Below are 5,234 nucleotides of genomic sequence, written 5' to 3'. Positions count from 1 at the left end.
ACTGGGAATGCATTAGTATTAGTAATCATGTTCAAATTATGCTTTACTGTTTAATGAAAAGCAGTTTCAAAGAAAAAATAGTGATATTGAATAATTAAATTATGTAAGTTTTGTTGTTGCTGTTTGGCTATTGATGAGAGAAAATGAAATTGTGATGCCATTTGCAAGGTTAGGAAAAGAACAGTGATGAGATGCTGATGATGTTTCTGTATTTGACTTGTCTTGTTGTTACATGTAATTGTTTTAAAAACATGATTTTGTGACTTTGCTTCCTCACACAAAGCCCAGACATAGAGAAAATGGTGGCAGGGATTGAAGTGGTGACCCAAGAGGCAGCAAGAAAGCCCACAATGGAGGAAGAGAGCAGCAAGCCCTTCTTGCACATCGGCAACGGAGCTCCAGGCCTGAAGGGTGAAGGAGAACGACCTACTCAGAATAAGAAGAGGAAGGAGAAAAACAAAAAGATGAGGCAATCACTTTGAGCCATATACCAATCCAACCAAAAGATACAGAGCCTTCATTACCAATACAACTTTTAATGTGAAATGGCAGTCACTTAATGACCGGTTAAAGTATGGTGAGGTAACATACGTGGAGCTCTTAATGGACGCTGAAGGAAAGTCAAAGGGATGCTCTGTTGTTGAATTCAAGATGGAAGAGAGCATGAAAAAAGCTGCTGAAGTTTTGAATAAGCTTAGTCTGAGTAGAAGATCACTGAAAGTCAAAGAAGATCCTGATGGTGAACATGCAAGGAGAGCAATGCAAAAGGCTGGAAGACTTGGAAGCACGGTGTTTGTAGCAAATCTGGATTATAAAGTTGGCTGAAAGAAACTGAAGGAAGTATTTAGTATGGCTAGTGTGGTGATCAGAACAGACATTCAGGAAGATAAAGATGGGAAAAGTCGTGGAATAGGCTTTTGAACAGTCCATTGAAGGTGTCCAAACTATATCTTTGTTTAATGGCCAGCTGCTCTTTGATAGACCAATGCCCATCAAAATGGGTGAGAGGGACTTACCAAAGGGAGATATTTTTTCCCTCCTAAATGACCATAGCAACTTCCTCATGGTCTTGGTGGTATTGGCATAGGATTAGGACCTGGAGGGCAGCCTGTTGATGACAACCACTTGAACAAAGGCATTGGAATGGGAAACCTAGGGCCTGCAGGAATGGGAATGGAAGGCACAGGGTTTGGAATAAATTAAATTGGAAGCAATGAAGGACCCTTTGGTGGTGGTATGGAAAATATGGGACAATTTGGATTTGGGATGAACATGGGCCGAATAGATGAAATCCTAAATAATGCATTGAAGAGAGGAGAGATCATTGCAAAGAAGGGAGGGGGTGGAGCTAGAGGCAGTGACCCTGGGATCGAGAGGATGGGCCCTGGCATTGACTGCATTGGTGGTGCTGGCATGGAGCACATGGGTGAAGGTCTAGGCCATGGCATGGATCGAATGGGCTCTGAGATTGAGCATATGGGCCTAGTCATGGACTGCATGGGCTCAGTTGAGCACATGGGCTCTGGCATCCAGTGCATGAGCCCACTTGATCTTGACCACATGGCATCCAGTATTGAGCACATGGGCCAGACCATGGAGCACATTGGCTCTGGAATGGAGAGCAGGGTTGCCGGCATGGGCTTTGGTCTGGAGCACATGGACATGCCTATTGACCAACTGGGCCAAACTATTCAGCGCATGGGCCCTGCCCTTGAGCGTATGGGCCTAAGCATGGATCGCAAGGAGCCCAAAGGCGTGGGCACCAACAACCTGGAGCACATGGGCCTAGAGCACATGGGCGCCAACAGTCTGGAGAATATGGGCCCTACCATGGGCCCTGTGTTGCATGCTGGCATTGATTGAATTGGTCTGGCCATGTGTGGCACTGGAGGTGCTACCTTTGACAGAGCCATTGAGATGGAGCGGGGCAACTTTGGAAGAAGCTTCGCAGGTTCCTTTGGCGGAACTGTAGGCCATGCACCTGGAGTAGCCAAGAAGGCCTGCCAGATATTTGTGAGAAATCTCCTATTTGATTTTACATGGAATATGCCAAAGGACAGATTCAACGAATGTGACAACGTGCTGTATGCAGACATCAAGATGGAGAACGGAAAATCTAAGGAGTGCGGTGTGGTTAAATTTGAGTCTCTAGAGGTGTCCTACCGGATGATGAACGGCATGAAGCTGAGTGGCTGAGAGATTGATGTTCGAATCGATAGAAATGCTTAAGCAGTTGACTTTTTAAAACATCAATACCAGACCTCTGAATTTGTATTTTTTCTTGTTAACCATTTTAATTTGTTAGCTGGATGTATAAAGTTGTTTAAAAAATTCAGTTGTTTTTTGGGGTAATTTGAATTAATTTTTTAATGAGTGGGGTTCCATTTGATTGTTTGCATTGATTGCAATGTACACATTATTTTTGTAGTTGTGGCATCTTGTTGAAACTGAATATGACTGTGATGATATATACCATTTCCTGAGAAAAAAACCATGATTTTGTTCATTTGTCTTTCTCATGATCTGTTTCAATAAATATTAAAATACTTTTACATTATTTCTTTTATTTGTAAAGATTTTAATATAATTACATCATTTCCCCCTTCATCTCTCCAAACTGTCCCATATACCCTTCCTTGTTCTCTTTCAGTATCATGGCCTCTTTATTCATTAATTGTTGTCATATACATTCATAAACACACATGTGGGTACACACATACAAGACCAGAGTATTTACATATTTATTCCTAAATGCATAAATACAACCTGCTCAGTCCATCTAATGTTACTTGTATATATGTTTTCAGGACTGACCATTTGGTATTGGATAAGTAATTGGGGTGCTATATTCTAAAAAGGTCTACTGCACTCTCAGAATTCCTTAGTTGCTGTAGTTCTTTGCATATGATTGAGGCCTCATGGTTTTTCTGCCATCCACTTTAATATGTCTATGTTGTCCTTCATCACTTCGTGTTTAGGAAGCTATTCTGGTAAGGCTTTATCTGAGTAACTTCTGCCATTTCTAGGAGACACAATCTCACAGAAATCTGTTTCTCTTCCTTTCTCTGGGGCTCAGCAGTTGAAACACTAAAATACTAAACAGATGAGATGTTAAAAACAAGGACTCCAGGAAATTTGTAGGCAAATGGACAGAACAAGAAAAAATTACCCTGAGTTAGTTAACCCAGACAAATAAAGACGAGACCAACATGTTATGTACTTACTCTTAAGTGGATATTAGCTGTAAAATAAAAGACCCAGAGAGACTAGGTAACAAGGAGAGCTCATGGGGGAAAACCTAGATCTCCCTGGGAAAGGGTAAATAGAAGATATTTCGTGAATAGATTGAGGGTGGGTGGGGAATGGCAACATAAATGATCAGGTGGAGAGTGTGGAGGGCGAGAGTACTGAGGGGTACTGCTGAGGGGAGCATATTTTTGGGTCTGACAGAATCCTGGTGCAGCGGAATCTCAGAATCTCAGGGGAGTCTATGCAGAGGACCCAAGCTTAAACTCCTAGCAATAGTGGCTAAGTAGCCTGAACTCACCATCCCCTGTGAGTAGAATGGTGACTGGCCCAGTTGTCATCAGAGTGGTGCCATCCAGCAATTGATGGAGGCAGATGCAGAGACCCACAGTCAAACACTAGGCAGAGTTTGGGAATCCTACAGAGGAAAAGAAAAAAGATGAATTGGAGTCAGAGGGGTCAAGGATAACACAGGAAGGCTCACAAAATCAACTAACCTGGGCTCATAGGGGCTCGCAGAGACTGAACCAACAACCTGGGAGCCTGCATGAGACTGTCCTGGTACTCTGCATATGTGTTACAGTTTTGTAGTTTGGTCCTCTATGGGATTCCTAACAGCAGGAACAAGGACTGTCTCGACTTTCCTTGGCTTTTGGAACCCTACTCTTCATATTGGGTCAACTTTCCCAGCCTGAACATATGGGGGAGGTGCTACGTCTTACTGCAACTTGATATGCCATGTTTTGTTGATACTTATAGGAGTCCTACCTTTTCCTGGATGGAGACAGAGAAGGGAATTGAAACAGGGCAGGGGAGAGGACTTGGAGAGCAGGATGGGGGGCAAGGCTACAGTCGGGATGCAAAATAAAGAGATGAAGTTTAAAAAGTCTATTTTTAAATCATGATTAAGATAATTATAAAAAGTGGTTCTCTTTTTTATTATTCTATTAAAACCAAAATCAATGATTTTTAAAGCTGCAGTAAAACATACTTGATAAAAAATCTTTAATTATACTTGTATTATTTAGTTTGTGTTTTAAATTTTAAATTATTTGCATAAATCTCAATAATTATTTTCAAGTGATTTATATTATGATATATTATCAAATGATAGTATATTTAACAAATATGTTAGATATAAATTCAATAAAGCAAAATGAATTATCTGCAGACAGAAAGTTAACACTTAGGTATCCTGTACAGATCCTTGGTTAAAATTATTTTTCCAAAACCAACGGCCAACTAGGGCGACAGGAGAGAAGTTTAAATTGCAAATCAGGAGATTTAAATGATTTATGAAGACAAATGTTCACATAGAGAACAATTTGACATGGCATAGACTTCCTAGGAGTCATCTTTCCCTTGATTTTAAATAATGCCCATCAAGAGACTGGAGCTGTCAGGATAAGGCTTCTCATGCTGGTCAGCTTTGAGGTCTTTCACACATTGGCTCAGCTCACATGTCAGTGCTCTGTCTGTTAGGCCAGCCACTTTCCAATCATTTCTTATTGAGGAATGCCCCACAAATCTGATACAATTTGCTGGGAGATGGCCTTTTCAATAGCAATGAGAATGCAATCCTGAAATAGCTTTAAGCCAAAATTAGACAATTACCCAGAGAAACTAATGTCAATGAATTGTTGTACCAGACCAGTGTTTTTAACTACCAACATGAACTCTCAAATAGCTTTAGTGTAGATTTACGTGATTCTGCCTTTGGCCATCTGGTGGTTTTGAACTGTAATTGCAACCACTGGGAAAAATTACTGACAGAAATACAAATTCTTGTATCCTGCCACATTACTGAAGGTATTTATTAGCTTTAGAAGTTCCCAGGTAAAGTTTTTGGGTCACTTCTGTATAATATCATATAATATGTGAATAGAAATAGTCTGATTTCTTCCTTTTCAAATGGTATCCCGTTGATCTCCTTTTGTTGTCTTATTGTTCTAGCTAGAACTTCCAGTACTATATTGAATACATATGGA

At 40.7% G+C, this 5,234-nt stretch overlaps 1 pseudogene; it reads left to right on the top strand.

Moving 5' to 3' along the window:
- The first annotated feature begins 289 nt into the window (after window positions 1–289).
- On the top strand, window positions 290–2,425 carry LOC100757799 (annotated as a pseudogene).
- Window positions 2,426–5,234: the final 2,809 nt, after the last annotated feature.

The sequence above is a fragment of the Cricetulus griseus genome, chromosome 2 (assembly GCF_003668045.3).
Source record: "Cricetulus griseus strain 17A/GY chromosome 2, alternate assembly CriGri-PICRH-1.0, whole genome shotgun sequence".
Taxonomy (NCBI): Eukaryota; Metazoa; Chordata; class Mammalia; order Rodentia; family Cricetidae; genus Cricetulus; species Cricetulus griseus.
The sequence above is the reverse complement of the archived record's forward strand: the minus strand, read 5'-3'. Positions and strand labels throughout refer to the sequence as shown.